The sequence below is a fragment of the Sitophilus oryzae genome, unplaced genomic scaffold (assembly GCF_002938485.1).
Source record: "Sitophilus oryzae breed Bouriz unplaced genomic scaffold, Soryzae_2.0 scaffold_1500_pilon_pilon, whole genome shotgun sequence".
Classification (NCBI taxonomy): domain Eukaryota; kingdom Metazoa; phylum Arthropoda; class Insecta; order Coleoptera; family Curculionidae; genus Sitophilus; species Sitophilus oryzae.
In genome coordinates this window covers 2,890,102-2,911,850 of record NW_022146171.1, presented here as the reverse complement: position 1 = coordinate 2,911,850, position 21,749 = coordinate 2,890,102, and the positions used below count along the sequence as shown (strand labels likewise).

The following is a 21,749-nucleotide window of genomic DNA, read 5'->3' as shown; positions in this document are numbered from 1 at the left end:
TTTACAGAGGGTAGTTCTCCATTTCCTATATCAGTCGTACCAAAGTTTATGGCACAATGGTTGTCGTCTCGGCACACTCAGTGATGAGGTGTTCTGGTGTTTCCTCATTTTCCCTACAGAGGCTGCATTCGGCGTTGCTTCTTAGCTTCAATTTACTGATGTGTTCATTGATGAGGCAGTTGTTAAAAACCCCGTGACAATCCGAATATTATTCTTACGTAAACTAACGAAAATCTTTGATTTTTCTCGGTGGTAAGTCCTGGGACATTTCTTCGAGTGTCTTAGACCGTTGCAGGATTCCCATCCAGGTTACGGATGGAGTCTTTCAGGTCCTCGAGTTTCGCTTTAAGTTGGTTTCCACTTGGGAAGCAGAACGGTCCAGTTAGTGGAGTGTTAGCTCCTTTTCTAGCTAGATCGTCTGCTTTCTCATTACGTTCTATCCCTTGGTGGGCTGGCACCCAAGGTAGGAAGACTTGTTTAGCTTCTCTAGGCATTCTTTTACCAACTTCGAATTGATTGATACTGGGTTAAATACTCGCTTTTAATGCTGCTTGACTCAGATAAGGCTATGTCTTGTTTCCCATAGTTTCTATCTAAGATAAGTCTTCCGATAGCGTCTTTCTGCCTAGTAGTTGTTCTGAGTATTTGGTTTTCGACCCAAATACTCCTATCCCTGTTCCTCTTTTGATTTGGGAAGTACAGTACTGTACCGTTTATAGTTCGTTACATGTCTTTTTTATATATAATATATGATGTCTGGCCTATCATCACCGGATTCCCTCTCGTTCAGGCCGGATAGTTTATTTGACGCGTAATTTTTACGTTCTCTAGTCGCCAACCCTGTTATCGTTTGACACAACCCTGTTATCGCTCTGTGGAGGCGCTGTCAACATCGCTTCTGTCAACTCTCTCCGTGCTTAACTTCACTTGGCTTTGACCGTCCGACTGTCACCGTCAAAAAAATCCTTGCTTCGAGAAACTGCAATTATAAAAATCTTGCTGTATAATTTGAATCAGCTGCTATTTCGAAGTTACAGGTAAAAATGAGATATTATCTTTTTTGATTCGTTATTATTACTGCGTATTTGTAGGGTAGAGTTTTGGATGTCCCAACCTAACTTGTATTTGTATTTTGCTGGCACGTTGGCGTCCCTTTTCTTTTGTCCTCCAGAATGTCACATGGAAGAAAGGACATGTTCTTTATTATTTAGTGAGCCCTCGGAAGTAATTCGAGGTAGGTTCATTTTGTTTATTAGACCTTGTTTGATTTTAAACAAGAGTTTCGTATTTTTAAGGTCCAAGGTACGGACTATTTCCAAGGATATAGTCCTAGTAGTGTTCCCTTGTACCATTATCTTATGGACGGATGTCCCGTGGACGAATGTCCTCAGTAGGAGTGATTTATCTTACATATAAAGTGCCCCAGCGTGGATGTAGCTTGAGCCCCATGCTGCTTCGTTCCCATCTATAAGCCAGTTAGTAGTTACGGCTGAATCAATTCATGGTGTCCTCATTCTGGCCCCTTTTGTTGTATTGGATGGCCGAGTGCAGAGATGCGAGACCACCTCACGCTGCTACTCTTTGAAACAGGATTGCCTCAAGAACAGCTAAGTGTAGATTTAGGTTATGGTTTTCAGTTGATTTTCAGTCTTAACTTTCAGTCTAACTTAATTTTAGATAATATCGTACAGACTATATTTAGGGGTTAGATTATTAAAAACATTTATGTCGATTTAGTTGTTACAATATGATTTAGATTTTAGGTTTCATTACATTACGCCTTGTAATAGTATTACTTTCTATAGATATTATTATTACGCTATATTAACAGATGAATAACCAGACATAGATTCTAGAATCTACGGGTTGCAACATCTTCGACTTAACATCACATAAAATATATCAAATTAATTAAAGTAATACTATATTTCATACATTCTCTTAAACTTTACATGTCTTGTATTTTATCATAGCTGTTTTCATAGATATTTAGTACCACTCTTTACACCACTTTCTTTGACATATAACCACTATATATTTACTAGAACTTTACAATGTCATGTACCAGCAAAGAACATCATGAATGAATATAGTCACTAGTTTTAAGTAATAAATAACTGTGTTTTCTTTCTCTGTTCATGCCTGGCGCCCAATATTTATAATTTCGAGTTATTATTGTTAATTAGTTCTTTCCAGTGAAATACCTTACCCACGACTGCTCTCCGATGAAAAGCTGCCGTTCGCAGTGGTAATGTTTATAAAAAAACGCTACAGTACATTACATCAGTATACTACGTTATGGTATGGTCTTTTACTGCTCAGCGAACTCTCTTCCAATTCTTTTTATTGCTCAATACTACATTGAGGTGTTACTTAAAGTTGTACATTCTTGGTCTAAGTTTTCATTTAATAAAACATGTTTCTTTTCAACATAATACCATGGGCGCATGGTGAATGTTGATATCAGCCGATGTATTTTAGAAATAAAGATATTGACATTTACCGAAGTATCTTGCAATTCACAAGATTTCAAACTTTCACAGAATAGCTACACTCAGATGCAAAAAACGCAACGGAGAATTTTTTTTGGATCAAACTTAAAGTGATATATTTTTGTTATTTTTAGCCCTATTTTCATGAATTTTTTAACAAGCTGTATATAATTATATCAACATTAATTCAAAAATTCAGTTTTTTATAAACTTTAGTATTTGGCATATTATACAGGGTTATTCGAGGAGTTGTTTTTTCACCCTAACTTACCAAACCACCCTGTGCAATAATTTCGTTTGTAAATTTGCCTAAACTATAATTTTACGGTCAGAACTATGTCTCCTGAGCATTTTGTTTTTTGGATCATGTCAATACATACCTTGGTTAATTTTTAAGAGCGAAATGAACTTGCCACCAACAAATTGCAATATTTCCAATTATCATTTCTTTTTGAAATTATTTTTTAATATGACAAGGCAGCTTTCGTGATTATTGTGAAGTATATATTACTATGAATTGTCCATCATGTGGGAAATGCTTGGCAAGAGGGTTAGAGTTCGCGAAGCTGTATCAGCTTCATTAAATGAACTTCGCCTGGTTTTCAAAGAAGACTGGGAAAACATAACGCAATATATGCATTATACAGCCTCAATAACAGTATTAACGGACGTATACAGGCAGTTATAGCAGCCAGGGAAGGCAATACAAAGTATTAGGGTATTTTTTACAATTTTTTTTCTGTTTGTATACTTGAGTATTGCAGATATTTTCTTTAATATCGTTAGTTTTGTTATCGTTTTTAATATTTATTAAAACCAGGACTGTGTAGTTAGTAATTAACTTTTTTTTTAATTTAGTATAGAGTATCCAATAATGCAGCGTAATATTACGTTACGACAATAGTCACCAAAACCATCTCGTCATGTTAAAACATTACATCAAAAAGTAATGAGCATTGAAAAAATTGCAAATTGATCGTGATCATTTCATTTCACTTTTATTACGGTTCTGACCGTAAAATTATATTTTAGAAAAATTGCACACGAAATTATTGCACAGGGTAAAAAAACAACCCCTCGATTAACCCTGTACAGTATGCCAAATACTAAAGTTTATAAAAAACTGAGTTTACGAATTAAAGTTGATATAATTATATACAGTTCGCTAAAAAAATCATGAAAATAGGGCTAAAAATAACAAAAATATATCACTTTAAATTTGACCAAAAATTTCTCTCTGTCGGTCAAACAAAAATTCTTTGAGTTCGATCTCGACTGGACCGTGATCGGAGCGGAACTTGACTGTTACCGATTTTATGAATATATACATTACTTGACAATATTTTACCATACTGAAAATGAAGTGTAATCGGCATTATAGACCGATCGTCTGGCTGTTACTAGTCAGAGAGCTCATATACCTAGAAAAATACAGAAAATATCGCTGTCTAACCGCACTACGACATTGTTCGAACCAGAATATAAGAGTAAATCTGGTTATAAAAGTACGTTTGCAATAAATTTCGTAGTAACCTCGGTGCAGTTCGATAAAACTAAAACTTAAACCTTGTTACTCTTCCCGTATCGACAGATGGCGTTCTCTCGCTACCCACGCCGACACAGGATCGCACATACACACGCACTCATCTGTTTGAACATAAAGACACTGGGCGACTTTTGCAAATGTATGTGAGTCGTTATCGGCAATATTCGTTTGCTGTATACCTTTAATTCGCCAAGTATCAATAAAAGAGACTAAAAAAGGAGCTACACACGATGTGCGAATGTGTAAGTTCGTCGCAAAACTTATAGTATATACATAATAGAATGTAGACCAGCCTATTAGTACTTTTTATAACATTCTGAGTATTTTATCATCCGACCCTAAATACTGAAAATTTTAGCAGACATTTTTAACACATGTCTAATACGAGGAGATTATATTCCTACAAACTGGAACATATCATATATTCGTTCCATCAATAGGAAAGGGGATAGGAAAGCACACACACAGTTCATACCAAATAAACTTTTAGTCACGTGATTAAGCTTGATCGGCACAGCGTTGCCCACTTGTATATATTTTCTTTTAATCACAATATTTAAGGATACAGAAATAAATTAATTATATATATAAAACAGTTATTATTTACATCAATAAAACTCACCTTCTTAACAGCACTTAAGGGACATAAAGGGCCATTACTACCGCTTTTACGTTCAAAATATTCTAGTAAAGCTGGGATGAGTTTTATACGACTATTAAGCTATCTTGTACAGGGTGGACCATTTGTGAGAAATATTCAAATTTTGATACTGCAGTCTCGGGTTCTTTTTTTGAAAAAAATACAATGGCGCAAACGGATCGTGGCTATCTTGACCGGTTTCGAAGCTACAGGGGGATTCTCAAATTTTGTACTTTTTGAAGATGTTCGATAGTTTGTTTATTTCAGCCACCACGGAAAAATGAATTATACATTCTAAAGGCACTTTTCTGTGTAGAATGCAGTGGCGTAGTCAGACTTTTTTCGAAAAAAAAATATTTTTTTAGATATTAACTATACTTATGTTTTTTTTAAATAGAACCCCCTGTATATTTTTAAATTTTCTTATTCAGGTTGGCATGGGCTTCTCGAAAATATATAACACTTTATATTTATTTTCACTATTAACCTGATTATTCAAATTCATTTCAAATTTTTCTTAAAATATTCACTTAGTAGATATATAGTAGGCCGCGCCGAGTAACGAAGTAAACAGTTGTCATGGTGATCGGGACATACCTTTGATGCATGCGTAACATTTCATTTCAACAGATTGAAGTGTGTCTATTTTAAATGATAAAAAATGAGTAAATTTGAAAATTTTGAGAAATGTAATATGTTAGAATGTTATATTGAGTCTAACAAACATAAGCAAATGGCAGCTGATTTATATTTTGAGCGGTATCCAGAGCGCAAGCAACCAAACCCAGCTATTTTTAAAAGGTTAGAAGATCAATTTTGGATCTTTTCAAAAACCGCGTCCGAAAAATTATCAGAAAGAAGACGAAGAAAATCAATATGTTAATGTCCTAGGAGCCGAATACATGAATTAGCAATTAAATAAAATCGAACAATACGAAGCAAATAAAAAATAAATGTGATAGAAACAAAAGAACATATTTTAATATAAACTCAAGAGGTTACTTCAGCCGGGCTTCTCAGTTAATATAAAAAAAATAAAAACACAAAGACTATATTATTAATATATTGATTTTATTCATCTTCTTTCCGATAATTTTTCAGACGCGGTTTTTGAGGAGAACTAAAATTGAATAAACTATCTTCTAACCTTTTAAAAATGGCTGGGTTTGGTTGCTCGCGCTCTGGATATTATGTTTGTTAGACTCAATATAACATTCTAATATATTATATTTCTCAAAATTTTCAAATTAAATTTACTCATTTTGTTATTACTTAAAATGCACACACTTCAATCCAGGGGCCGGAAAGTGAAATAGCAAAAGCGGTTCCACCGTTTCCACGGAAATTTCAAATAAAATAGTTCCAGCCTTGGGCGCTAGGTGGTAGTGCAATTAATTTTTAGGTTAAGAAGTTGCTACTAGTTATTGCCAGATAGATGGCGTTCAATCAGATTTTTTTGTAGTTTCCATAGTTTCCCACGTCCATTGTCATACTATTGTCAAATTCTCAAAAAATATTGTCGTTGTCATAGCGCCAATCATAATATTATCAAAAATAATTATCAAAACGTTTTTCAAACTATAATTTGTTATATGTGTTTTTATTAGACAATTCCTTTTGTTTGTGGCCCTAAAAATATAATGTAAGTCTTTTATTTTTGCCATCATTTAAGTACCTATTTATATTTAGTTCATTTACAAAACTTTGGGCGTATTACGTTGGTCTTGTTTTATTATAATAAACGATATTTAAATATTTTACATATAAATAAAAACATTAAATAATAAATAATATTTACACATGTTTGGCTTTAATTTTATTTAATAATTGTATAAATTATACTGTTAAATCTTATTTTTTAAACATCACAACGATACTTGTTATTAGTATTGTTGAATTTGTGTAAAAAATAGGATTTAATAATCAAATTTAATTATTTTAGAGTAAAATTCAATAAATACGCTTATTTAAAAAGCCCGCGCTTCGATCCATTTAAAACAAGCCCTACTCAATAGATGGCGCCACTTCTGTAGGACCATATTTCAGTATGGCAGAGTCCATTCTTTTTCTAACTAGGTATATTCTTTGCTTCAATCTGTTGAAATTAAATGTCACACATCCATCAAAGGTATGTCCCGATCACCATGACAACCGTTTACTTTGTTACTCGGCGCGGCCTACTATATCTACTAAGTGGATATTTTAAGAAAAATTTGAAATGTTGAGCTTAATAGTGAAAATAAATATAGAGTGTTATATATTTTCGAGAAGCCCATGCCAAGCTGAATAAGAAAATTTAAAAATATATAGGGCGTTCTGTTTAAAAAAACATAAGTATAGTTAATATCTCAAAAAATATTTTTAAAAAGTCTAACTACGCCACTGCATTCTACACAGAAAAGTGCCTTTAGAATGTATAATTCATTTTTCCGTAGTTGCTGAAATAAACAAACTATCGAACATCTTCAAAAAGTACAAAATTTGAGAATCTCCCTGTAGCTTCGAAACCGATCAAGATAGCCACGATCCGTTTGTGCCATTGTACTTTTTTCAAAAAAAGAACCCGAGACTGCAGTATCAAAATTTGAATATCTCTCACGGTTTCCTAGATACCCTATAGAAACAACCAAAATGGTCCACCCTGTACACTTCGCACTAAAAGAGGTTCTAAAACGATCAATGTTCGACTGCAAAGTTTGCTAATAAACATTTTTAAGCTTAAAGTATCACTACACTATTTATTTAAACCAAAAACTCAATACAAAACAATGTTGTAATACAAAACTAAGTGCCAAAACGAATGACAATGTCAGGAAATAAATAAATAAATGCAACTTGATATTTTTTACAGCAGAGCTACCACCTGTATCCCCAGCGCGAAATTTAAATTACAGTTAGTCAGCCCGGCGCCGAAATATGTCCATGGTTGGCAACAATGACTTTAAAAATCGCGTTCTCGATTACGTAACTAAAAGTTTAATTGAAATCAAATATATGTAAAAATTATAGAGGTATCAGTGTCACCAGTTCGATGGAGAGGTTGTATGGTAGAATTCAGAAAACGATAATTGAAATGGAATGTCAAGAACTGGAGGAGCAAAGTGCTTTTCGCTTCGAAGATCATAGATCATGCTTAGAATATTTTTTTACCTTTCAACAAGTTTTTGAAAAGAAAATAGCTCAACATTTATCCACCCATCTGATTTTCATCGACCTTCAAAAAGCATACAATACGGTACCTACCCTTAGCACAACTTTTCAAAACCCTGACGAAAATTGGCCTAAACAATACATAACATTAAAAACGTACAACAAGCGCAGTGAAAATTGGAAAAAATATATCAGCACCCTTCAAGATCTCGAAGGAACTTAAACAGGGTTATTGCTTGTCACCCACTTTGTTTAAAATCTCTATCAAGGAAGCTCTGGATGTATGGACACGTAAATGCTCAGGAACGGGGATATAGATTGCTTGACAACCCTGTTGTTCGCCGATAATCAGGTTATAGTTGTTAATGATGAGGAAGATATCGACTATATATTCAGAAAATTGAAAGAGGAGTAGGCAGAACGGGGATTGAAAACGAACATGACAAAAACAGAATATCTAAAAATGGCGGACGATAGACAAGTAGACCCTAACCTAGAAGTCAGCAATATAAAACAGTGCGAAGAATACAAATATTTGTCCTAAGAAAAAATACCTCCATTTTTTGGAAATTTAGGAAATATCATGTAAGAATTATTGTTATCAAAGATATATTTGACCAACTAGATCAGTAGAAGATCAATAATAACTGAATTCAAAGAGCTTATTAACATATTTTTGATAAAGATCATTGAATAGATGTTAATAATTAAAAAAATAATTAATTGAAAATAATTGAAAATAAATTCCTCAAATTACAGGCGATTAAATGTCTATGTGAGTATCAAAAGATGTATACAATATAAATGTGAAAACCGAGGTGGAAAAAATATGAACAGCTACAATGGTCCCATTCCTTCTAGTTCTCTGTTTTTATTGCTCTAGATTTTCAGACAAATCAACATATCCATAGGAACTAGGAACCCACCTCTATGAAAGGTTTGAAGAGTTGGTATTTGCAAATATTATGCTTTGAAAGAACTAGAACGAAGTAAGACGGAATACCTATGTTCCTGCCAGTCAGTGGGGGGCGCGTGGTTCAATATTTTAGGGGTGTACAATCCTAGAAAAACAAATTGTTACGCGACCACGCTAAAATCCTTTTTGTCCATTAAAGGATGCGTGCGGCAAAGGTTTGATCTAATATAGATCGAATATTCCGATGAGCTGTGAACGAAGCAATCAGACGATGCGGTAAAATGAATCTGATAAACATGGAATTCAGCGTTAATTTAGTATATAAGTTTAGAAAGTAATAGACAGTTTTGTCCTAATGCCAACTAAGAAATTCGCTGAAGTTTTTTTGTATTAATTTCGAGTTTATGAAAAATCGTTTTTGGAATAGATGATAAATGAAAGAACGATAAAATTAAAATTAGTTTTTTTCCGAAGAACCGTCAATAAATTTAAAGGTTTACGTGTAATACGCCCTTGCTAAGGAACTGTCATTGGTACCTGTTTGTTTAATTGCCGTTCCGAACTTTTAAAGATATTTTACAAATCCTTTAAATAATTAACAGACTTACTTTTACTAAACACTGTACACGAAGTCCCAAGCATAAGTCATAAGAAATAATCGACAGATCTAGGTACAACTCACATCAATCTACACGGATTCAAAAAAACGTTGCAGGATAGTAATCCACCGGGCAGCTCGCGATTCCTGCCCAACCTAACGTCGACGTTTCGCCGGCAAACAACAACACAACAACAGAGCGGACCGCGTCTGCAACAGCGGCAGTCGAGTAAGACGTCCACGAGGCAACTGATTGAAGATTGAAAATCCTGCGACCACCCAAGTGCGATGCGATTCGCTCTTCGTCCTGCAATCAGCGACTGCCGACAGGATTATGATGTTTAGTCCTGGGGAGTAATCGATACCAACGAATAACCGAACAAAAGCGGCGCGCAATTTTTTGTTCTTCGTCTTCGTTGTTCTGTCGCTGGTGCCCTCGTCTTCCTCCTCTTCTTCTTCTTCTCTTTGTTTTGTTTCGTTTTCTTACGGTCGGCCCCGATGATTTACCCAAAACGCAGTAATTGCTTTATTATTGCGCACGATTGTTCATGATAGATACCATTGGCGTAACATCCAGTCCGTAGAAATAAATAAGAAATATTAAATAATAACTGCGTTATTGGGGTTATAAAAATTCATTTAGGTATATTACTTGCGAACAATAATAATTATAACATTGAAAATATCAAACAGTATACAGAAAAAAAGGTTTTAACCTCTACAAGTATGCGAATTTGTGCATTGGGTTCATCAGAGTGAACGAAACAACCATCCGATGACGATGACCGGTTTCGGGAATGTATTGCCATCATCAGGCCAACATTGCTGGATTTCGATCTGACAAACCAAACTTAGAAACTGTACTTGAGTGCCAACAGTACTGTTAAAATGACGATTGAAAATATAAGCAAAGTTTTTAAATTAAGGTTTTTTGCAGTTAGGGGACTACTGTGTTTTAGCGGTGTCTGATACGCCGTACTCAGCCATATAAAATTTAGCGAGAGTCTAAACCGACAATTTTACTCAAGATATCATCAAGCCTCCAACCGTCGTGACAACAGCTCTCTTGGCAGAACATATGGCTGCCAAATGCTACCTGAACAAACTCAACCTGTATCAAGGAAGGCTTTGATGCAGGCTCTGCGATAAAAATCCTGAAACAATAGAGCACCTAACATGACTCTGCGAGGCCCTGGATCGCAAGCGACACTTTCTATTTGGGAAAGTAAGGCTAGAAGCGGAGAAACTATGCAATTAAGACTTTTTTGAAGACGGCAATACACTCAGATGCAAAAAAAAACGCAACGGAAAAAAATTTCGTCAAATTTAAAGTGTTTACAGGGTTTATCGAATAGTTGTTTATTGCCTTAACTTTAAAACACCCTGTGCAATAATTTCGTGAGCAAATTTTCCTCAAACATTATTTTTCTACCAGAATCATGTCTCTCAAGAGCATTTTTTTTGTCTCATCAACACATACCTTAATTTTTAAGAGAATAATGGCACCAAAAATTGCAATTTTTTCAGTTAGGTATCCCTACTTTTCGATGACAATGATTTTTCAATATGACGAGGTAAGTGTTGTCGTAATGTCATATTATGCTGCATTGCATACCATATACTAAATCAAAAAAAATCGTTAAAAAGTTACGATATAATCCGGGTTTTAATAAACAGTAATAACGATAAAAGGTAACGATATTAAAGGAAACAACTGTAGTAATCAAGAATACAAACAGAAAAAAAAAACTAAAAAATACCCTAAAACTTTGTATTGCGTCCTTTGGCTACTATAAATGCCTGAAGTGTAGGCGTACGTTCATACTGTCAATGAGACCGTATAATATCATATTGCGTTGTGTTTTTCCCTCGGTTTTCGATTCTTCTTTAAGGACCCAGGCATTATTTAATGAAGTTTTTAATGAAGGAAGTTTCATTTAATGAAGCTGGTGTAACTTCGCGACCTCTAACCCTCCTGCCAACCATTTCTCAAACGTGTTCTATAGGGTTCATATTTGTCGAACATTTGCTGGGCAGTTCACAAGTATATAGTTCACAATAATCACCAAAGCCATCTCGTCATATTGAAAAATAATCTCAAAAAGAAATGATAATTGAAAAAATTGCAAATTGGTGGTAAGTTTATTTCGCTCTCATAAATTAACAAAAGGATGTACTGACATGATCCAAAAAACAAAATGCTTAGGAGACATGGTCCTAGCCGAAACGTAATGTTTTAAGAAAATTTGCTCACGAAATTACTGCATAGGGTGTTTTAAGCATAAGCGTATAATAAGCCAACTACTAAAATTTATAAAAAAAACTGAGTTTACGAATTAAAAGTTGAAATATACACAGTTTGCTAAAAAATCATTAAAATAGGGCTTAAAATATAAAAAATATAACACTCATAATAATCACAATAGTCACACTAAAATTTGACTAAAAATTTTTCCCTTGAGTTTTTTTGCGTCTGAGAATACATATGTACTAAACCTGCTTTTTGCCTTCTTAATTTCGTTAAAATAGCATGTTTAGCTTCTGTTCAACGCATTATTCTTTTGTATTTAATTTAATTCTAGAAAATTCCTATTGTAAGAAGTTTTCTTTCACGTTTGTTATCCAACATTATGTTCTTTTCTTTACCTGACTGAGCGAAGAACATCCGTAGGAATGTCTATATCAACAGAGAGCGAACGCAATTAAAAAATATTACTAAACAAAAATTCGTCCGTGTTGTTCGTGGAAGAGAGACGACGACGGTGAAGAGCTGCGCTGCCCGAGAACAGCATCATGACATGATAAATTAACGAAAAATTAAAATTAATCTTTCGCAGGTGCCTTCGAAAATCTAAATTATCTCTTCTGGAGATGAACTTGGCGTGGTTTTGACATGTCGATTTAATAACGCCCGTTAATTATTTCGTATTTTAACGCCGAAGATAATAGAAATCGATCAAGAAATGCCTTTAATCAATTAACTATACTCTGTTTTACGACTCAGGGAAGATTTCGACAGACGATGACAGTTCCGATGACAATCCATTTATTTCACTAAAAAAAGTTTGTAATATTTTTTAAGTTAACTATGCAGGGTTTATATATAAATCCGTCATGGTGTTCTCTCTTGTTGCTTATCGTCAGTCTTATTGGTTTATTTCAAGAATAACATATTTTAATATTATTGGAATGATGGAATGTTGAACGACGCACGAGTGCAGATACGTATGAACTGGACTTGGTTTGTGTTGTTAAAAAATGAGAGGACGCTGTCGCATCAACTAAACGAATTGCCCTATAGAGAAGGCTTTATGTTGGTAGTCATGGCAAATCTTGTCGGTTGTCATGAAATTTTTCTTTGCAAATTTGACATTTTTCATTTTCAATAATTATATTTTGAGTTTTCTTTGACATATTTGAAAAGGAGGTAAACTACGTTTTGTTTAGTTAAAATTGCAATTTTCATTGCAATAAAATGCCAAAACCGCTAGATATTATTTAACACAAAACTCATTTATTATTCTTTTATTTATAAATGATTACAAAAAACATCTTGTATTTTTCGTTTAATATTTTTTTTTTGAATTTCATTTCTTTCATTATAATGTTTGTATTGTCTGTCTACTTCGGATCCGAGTTCCGTGAATGTTATAATATACTGGGTGCATCTGAACTGTATTCCGGTAACTTTGGCAGCGTATTCTGCAGATAAAGATATACCTATAAGTAAAAAAGTTCGTATGTCCTAAAATGCTTAGTAGAAGTTTCATTTTTATTCCGAATTTGTCCAAATAATTTCTAAAGTAACGTCAATATTTGGATGAAAATTGGTGTAAGGAGTTTTTTGACATGAGAAATTTGATTTTGATGTCAATATAACTCCTACTTGTAGAGGGCGCCACCTACATATTTTTTAACTGGTTTGAAAAGTAATAACTTTTCGTCCGTACCTGTATAAAACTACTCTGTGAAAAACATACATTTACGACATCTTTTACGTAAAAAAGGTCTCTTGGTAAAATCGTTACGAGTAATAGTTCTCGAGATATTTGGAATCGAATTTATCAATACCTGTCATCATTGACATAAATTAAATATGTTGACTAAATAGTTATTAGACTGAAATCACAAATTTGAAATGATTTTGTGCCAAAAGTTCAACACAAGCTGTTTTACCATCATTTTTTCGAACAAAAATTATGATTAATTTAAAGAAATAAAAAGTTTAATCACTTCATTCAAATAACTATCTACTCAACACGTTTATTTTTTGTCAATAACTACTTCGACTACTTCCATCCTACTAAATATCTTGAGAACGGTTGTACGTGGCGATTTTTACAAACATTTTTTTCGTAAAAAAATACGGAAATGTATATTTTTTCACTCAGTAGTTTTAGACAGGTACGGACGAAAAGTTATTATATTCTTCAAAACAGTTAAAACACATGTAGGTGACGCCCCCTACAACTAGGAGTCATACTGACATCAAAATCAAATTTTTCTCATGTCAAAAAATTCCCAAACACCAATTTTCATCCAAATATTGACTTTACTTCAGAAATTATTTGGAAAAATCGAAATAAAAATGAAACTTCTACACCCTCTATATCCGAAACTAAGCAGTACAGGACATACATTTATACGAACTTTTTTTCAAAGAAGTAAATAATATAATACATTCTTAAAAAATAACATTCAAAGAAAAAAAAATGAGTAAGAAAAGTAAAAATAAACAATATACTTTAGAGAAAAAGAAAATCAACAACGCAAAGTAAAGGATACAAAATTAATAAATCAAATTACTGTGTAATTCTATATCCGCTCAACATATATGTTTTAAGTTTTGTTTTGAAAGTGAACGTATGTAAATCATGGGAGTATAGATTTAAGTTGGAATTGTACATCTAGGATGCCAGGTAGGAGATCGCTGATATAGCGCCGTGCAAATGTTTCAAGTCAAATACTGAGGAAAACCATTCCGCAAAATTCTGTGTAAAAAACATGCAAATTGTAATTTTTGTCTGTCTTTAATATTTAGCCAATTAATGGCAAAAATGGACAAAATCATCAGGATTTTTCGTAATTATGGGTCGATTGGAATCAAACTCGGCACGTGGATAGAGGTATCCAAATGGAGTCCTCAAACGGACAGATGGGCAGACGGACAGACAGTCAGACGTTTCAAGAAGTAAGAAGTTTCACTTTGAATATGTGCACATGGTGCACACACAATTTTTTTTAATTAATAATTTCATTAAATAATCTTTATATTCTTTAATTTGAACATTTAAACGTCTAGTTATTTCACCAATATAAAATTTCACACATTCGCATAGTATTTTCTGTATAATCATACGAAAAACTTTTTGACTTAAATTGATACAAGTTTTACTTGAGAATATAAAGTGTACCAAAAGATACCTCAAAATGTGACCGTGCAGTAAAAACAAGGGACATGGTCAGCTGGATAAAAGTAACAGTATTTCTGCTGGGTACCTGACTGACTGACGGATGGTGAGATGAGTTGACAGATTTTTTCCGATAAAAAGAGACTCTGAGAGATAATGAAAGGAACCCGGTATTGTTCGTCGGTTCGAATCAGCGTGCCGTAACAAAGAAATAGCCTTTCGCATAAAGACTTCATCGTAATAAGTTAATTGCTTGTATACGGCTCGTATCGGTGTGATATTAACTTCGTTAATATTTAATGCGTATTCTTTCTTTTGTGACGGCTTGGCAAATCGCAGATGTTACATTTGAATATCACCACGTAAGAATGCATATCTGATGAGCGTCTTTTAGTTTGTAGAGATGAGTTAACAGAGGTAAAGAGACATCGTAACTCTGTTTTTTTTTTCAGGTAAGATTTCGACAGACGATGACAGATAAAAAGTAGATGACGTCCATACCAATCCATTTATTTAACTAAAAAAAGTTTCTAATAATTTTTAAGTTAACTATGGATGGGTTTATATATAAATCCGTCATGCGTCATCTCTTGTTGTTTTTAACCAGTTTTATTGGTTTATTTCAAAAATGACAGATCATATTTCAATATTATTGTTTTGACAGAAAGATGAGCGACAAAAAAAAATGCGTGTGAACTCGTCTTAAGATTTTTGAGAGTTGTCAAATTCTTGCCAATTTATAGGTTATAATTTTGTGACAAATTATGTCAAATAGAAATGATAAATATTATGCATTTTGCATTTTGGACTGTGTTATTACGCGTGTTTCGTATTTTTTAAAATTAAGTGGAGGAAAACTCGCGGGAAAATTAAGTGTTGACCTAGACCATAGTTTACAGTTAATATTCAGTGCCCAGAGACCGCCAGAGACAGTTTGCCAGAGATTATGGCCAGAGAGATGTATTAGCCACAACTAAAGTTTGTATACTATCTTGTATATGATACCAAAAACTGGAGTGTCTGTAAAATAGCAGCACACGATAGGTAAATAATAATCATATTGAATAATTATGTTGATAAATGTATCTAACAATAAATGCAGGAAGTTGCTTGAGCTTGAAAGCCGGAAATCTTTTTTGGTATGTGGTATTTTTTTTAAATAAACCCTTGCTTGTTTTGTATTAACACATACTGTAGTTGTTTTTAATAAAATAACTCGATTAGATTTTCTCAATTTTATACTCTTTCTCGTTTTTTTCACAATATTTTGAAGTAATCATTTGTCACACAAATTTTAAATATATTAATTTTCTGAATTTTCTGCTATGCGTTCTAATTGTACCAACTTAAATCTTTGTAAAATAAAATAAACTAATTTGAAAATAAAATGACAGACACATCTATCACTGTCAAGGATCTTGTCGTTGGACAGACTATAATATACAGTAGAGACTCTATAATTAGGCTCAATTAGAGCTAGGGTTAATCCCCCCTTCAAGAATAAGTGCCAGTTTCTTAACAGTTTGTGAACTGCTTCTGCATATTTAACTTGTATTTTTTAGTATTCGCGGGTGTGATCTCTGCTGAATCTCCTGACCGATATCTTCTTTACCGAAACGCATTCTTTATCTAAACTGTTTTTGGAAGCAATAATAATGATAATTGTTCAATAATAGATATTTAACAATAGATGCGATCTAAACACAAATACAAACTTACCTACTGATGCATTGAAATCACTATTGTATATCCTATATACATGCTAATTATTTTCTCAGCATAATCTTTTGAGCTTACCTGAAAATAAAAAAAAGTCATTAAAAAATCTGCAAAACAAAAATACTACCTAAAGCTTAGAACTAGTTTAAAATATACGAATAGTTTGTTGTCAAAATGTATTATAATATTGTTACACTGTTATACAATAGCAGAGGTATTTGAAAGTAGTCTGTTAATAATTCAGCATTGTTTATTGAATTGAACCATTAATCCGTGGAGTCTCTTAAGTAACAGACTAGTTCAAAGATTTCTATCTACAATCAGGCTTGGAGTATTATTATGTTAATAAAATCAAATGCAATTTCTGACTGTAACGAAAATATTATTTGTCCGTGTTGGTAGAATATACCGGGTGGTGCATTGTCGTTGAAAACATAGAAAATCCCATGCAAATTTTAAACTTTCCAAATATTGGCACCCCTATTAATTTTACAGCTAACCGTAAATAGGTTTTTAAAGGTCTGCGTATGCCAAATACACATGTCAAATTTGAACAATTTTGGATAAGGCGGTTTTAAGTAATTTAAGAAAAACTGCATCAATTTTTAAAATAAAACTAAAGAAGGTAACAATGTAAAACCAGATTTCCAATCATCAATTTGACTTTAGAAATCAATAACATTCCACGATTGACCAGGTTCACAGGATCATCAGTGTGATTGACAATTCATTTGAAGAGAAGAAGGTATAATATGTTCGGCAATATTTTTAGATGTCGCACAATCGTCAAACTTAAACCACAAAATCAAAATACAACTTTCTGCCCAGTATCCAGAAATCTTAAAATCATACATATTGAAACGCTACTTCAGGATTAAGCAAGATGATGCCTACTCTAACCTGAGAAAAATTCAGGCAAGTGCAAGCGTACCACAAGGAAGTGTATTGGGACCGGTCCTTTACCTATTATACACCAGCGATCTGCCTACATTTTAATAAAAATGCTGTGTTAACCTAACCTAACCTACCGAATGTTCTACTATAAACGATTTCGCCTGTCTCTATCCTGGTGACTTTTCCCAACATTCTAGAATTCTAGAAATTTCTGGATCAACTACTGATTTGTGGTTATTCTTGTCACTGCCGTGTTCTTGCAGCGCGAAAGAAATGTTCTGGACTTACGAACGGCATTAATGAGCTTACGAAAGATCTAAGCAGCTCTAAGCTATAACTTTCCTTTAAATTTTTAAGCATTTTAACTATATTTTCTTTGGAAACAATTCAAAGCAGTGGATAATTTTCTGAGAAGGAAGCAAAGCTGACCTTATAGATCCTAAATCTGTATTGGGACTTCCAAAGTCAGTCTTTTAAGATTGCCATAGATTAAATTTTGAGCTGATATTAAGGCTTTCGTATACCGGGTGTTGCATCGTCGTTGGGTTGGCTCTCCTATGGATTTTATAGCGAAGTCGTAAATAGACTTTTTAAAGGTCTACATTTGGTAAACACAAATGCCAAATTTGAACAATTTTCGACAAGCCAATTTTAGGTAATTTGAGAAAAACTTAATCGATTTTTAAATTAAAACTGAATAGGTAACAATCAAATACCAGTCAAGAACCGACATTCCTTAAGTTGTCAGCGTCATTTACAAACGTAACTTAATTTTAATAAAATTTTAATATTCAGTACTAGTAATAATTTATTGTTATACACATAAAGAAAAAGTGAACATGATAAAATACGCGGGAAATAGATTAGACAGTGTATCTGACATGTTTCGGTTAATTTTCCCTAAATATTAAAATTACTTTTGGCAATGACAAAATCATAGTTTGTAAACCTAAGGTTTGTCAGTTTTTGACTGGTGTTTGATTGTTACCTGTTCGGTTTTAATATAAAAATCGATTAAGTTTTTCTCAAATTACCTAAAATCGAATTGTCCAAAATTGTTCAAATTTGGCATGTGTGTTTACCAAATGTAGACCTTTAAAAAGTCCATTTACGACTTCGCTATAAAATCCATAGGGGAGCCAATATATGGACAGTTCAAATTTTGCATGGGATTTCCTATGTTCCCAACGACGATGCAACACCCGGTATGTTAAATAAATGAAAATAGCAAACAAGCTCAGAAAAATCTTAAAAAATACCATTGTAAAGGGTCGTTACTTACAGAATATTTGCAGACCTGTCTATAGTGAGATTCATTTTGGAAAATGCTTTTCAAGATAATAGAGTTGATAACTATTAAGATATTAAACGACTAGTTGCCAACTCTTCGCTATTTGTCCTACTACAATCTTACTAAATTTCAAAAGAAAATCAATTTTAAATTAAAAAAAAACAGGACGACACAGGTTTCATCCAAGCTTGAGGAAATAAATGATGCGAAATACTCTGTGTAAATCCCTGGCAAGGGAATTCATATTCTGAGATTGGGAGTATGGTTTAAGGATGACATTAGTATATTGATGTTTGGGAATTCACAATGTACCTATCCATTTATTTAATTTTGAGGCTAAAAACTGGTCCAACCCAAGTTATCCCTGCTAATTTCCTAATACCATGGTCCCATCTCAGGTTTGGTCTTCTTCTAGGTTTCTTAATGCCTCGTGGTACCATGCTATAATTTTTGTTGTCCATCTGTTGTCCGTCCTTCTTGTCAGGTGTCCTGCCCATTGCCACTTGAGGGATTTGATTCTGTGGATGACTACTTTGTCGTACCTTTGTACCTGGGTCTTTTGTCGTAGCCATTCTATTTTTTTGCGGTTTTTCTTGGTTATTCCCAGCATATTTCGTTCCATTGAGCGTTGTGCGACCTGCAGTTTCCTTATAATGTCCGTTTTAAGAGTCCAGGTTTCGCATGAATAGGTCATGACTGGTAGTACACATTGGTTGAATGTTTTCTTTAGATAAAGTAGCATTCTAGATTTGAATATGATTGAGTTTCTTCTATAAGTACTCAATGCTAACTTAATTCTTCGGTTGACTATTTAATAATAATCCTACTAACGATATAATTCCCTACCGAGGTTTCTGCGAAACCTACTAAATTTAGTACGATTCCTAGTGAGTTGGCAATACTGATAACGACAGTAAGTTGGGATCTGAAGAATTTGGTAACGAAATATAGTATAGATGTTTAAGACGAGTTATCGGATATTCCATCAACGGTGAGACCGATACTGAAAGAAGTCTTTCAACGTATCTGAAGAATTCGCATCTTCTCTTCGCAGTCGAATCGCGTGATACGGCCCATAGTAACGGCTTCTATCTGCTCATACATAACCCAATTCCGACACGGCCGTTTTTATTAACCCATTAAGTAATAAATTCATGTCGAAGCATCGAGGTTTGAGAGAGTAAATCGAGTTCGGGCCTACTAATATCGGGTTTCGTTCGAGCTGGGTTGGTGCCCTCTCTCTGGCTCAGGACCCACCTGTTGGTAAAAAACGAAAACGAGGAGCGCACTAATTAAGCGGAACGTTAAACGGCCGCAGGGGTAAAAATGGACGCTACGGCGTATCTTGGCCTGATGCCTTTTTTCTTCTTCTTCTTCGTACTCTTCTCTTCTGGCCTCAGCAGCGCTGCTTTTGTTGTTATTATTCGACTTTCGGTCCGGCGCGTTAATTAAGTTGTTCCATTTTTTTCTTTTCGTCATCGCTTAAACTTGATGATGTCTCTGTTTTAACCGTTTCGTGATAATTAATTTTTGAAATTAAGTAGGTATATCTTTATACAATTTCATATTAATTAATACATTGTATACACGTTTGGAAAAGACCGGCTTCACGTGCCAATTTCCATATGTGTGTTACCAAACGAGAGAGACAGAAAATTTACGACTGTCCTGATAAGCAAAAGATGTAGTGGGGCTCTTAACAATGCGTTGTAAGGCATTGTTAATAGGCATTTTGTTGCACTGTTCAATAGGCATTCAAAACTCACTGTATTGATGGACGAAGCCATGTGCAGAATTTACCAATCAGAAGAAAAAACGAATAATTTTATTTCTACTAATTAATACATGTATGTTGTTCATGCTAGGGTAAGAGGGGAGCATAGGGGATGATAGAATAAAGTAAACAGAATACCCAGGTAACACACGTGATCTTGTAGATATACTTGTGATATAGAAAAAAGTACTGACTGGTTTTCTTATACAGCGCTCTTATTGTTGCTATTATTTGACTGCGTAGTGCCGAGTCATTTATGCCAGCTTTGTTTTGGCATGTGAGTAACAATCAATTCGAAATTGGTCAAAGAATTTCTAGAGAAGCTCAACAAATTAGGCAAAGAAAATAAAGTCTTCCTACTCGGGGTGCCTGCTCACCAAGGGATAGAAAGCAATGAAAAAGCAAATGATCTAACTAGAAAAGGAGCGAACACTCCACTAACAGGACCAGAACCGTTTTGTTTTCCCAGCGGGAACCAACTGAAAGCGGAACTGAAGAACCTGGAAGACTCCATTCGAAACCTTTTGGGTGTCCTCCAACGGTCTAAGACACTCGAAAAAGTTCCTCAGAAAAATCAAAGATTTTCCTTGATTTAAGTAAAAAAAAATCTTCCAATTATCGCGGCGTTTCTAATAGGACACTGTCTCCTCAACGAACACTTCAGTAGGCTGAAGCTGAAAAACAACGGTAAATGCAGATTCTGTGGGGAAACACCAGAACACCTTTTGACGACGACCGTTCGTGTCATGAACTTTGATACGGCTAATGTCGAGGATGGAGAGCTGGTCTCTATAGAGCCGTCTCAGATACTGGCTTTTGTTAAAGCCCTGAGATTGTATGATGAGTTATAACTCGTTATAGCTCAAGAAAAGGGAACAAAATAGATCTGTAAGGTCGCGGTGATTAACTCCCCTCCTAAACATTCTACATTTGGCATGTAACAAAGGGCAATTTGAGTAATCTAATAATCTGGTAGTTGAGCGAATTGGTGAGTCATCAAAATCGAAAGCAAAATAAAACACTAATTCACGACAATACACCAAAACACTTTACCACTGCACTGGACGCGCGTTTCGCTAACCATGTTAGCATCATCAGCAGATGATTAATACTAAAAACTGACATTGTGTTGAAATATTGTTTTATATTGCTGTTATGACACCAAAGGTTTCAACCTTCTACTGTAATATTGGTGAGTCATGCAAGAAAAGTCCAGGCTTCGCATGTATAGGTCATGACTGGTACTACACATGGGTCTAATGTTTTCTTCTTTAGATAAAGTGGCATTCTAGATTTAAATATAATTGAGTTTCTTCCA

At 34.1% G+C, this 21,749-nt stretch overlaps 1 protein-coding gene across 2 annotated transcripts in view; it reads right to left on the bottom strand.

The window, feature by feature from the left end:
* LOC115878141 (transcriptional activator cubitus interruptus) overlaps positions 1 to 21,749 on the bottom strand; it is a 234,971-nt gene that overhangs the window by 83,248 nt on the left and 129,974 nt on the right. The window contains exon 1 of one of the 2 annotated variants that reach the window (XM_030894518.1): positions 9,353 to 9,593. The exons of the other annotated variant lie outside the window; for it this stretch is intronic. The gene's annotated coding sequence lies outside the window, so the exon portion shown is untranslated. Of the gene's footprint in view, positions 1 to 9,352; positions 9,594 to 21,749 lie in introns of those variants that run through there. 2 annotated transcript variants of the gene reach the window in all.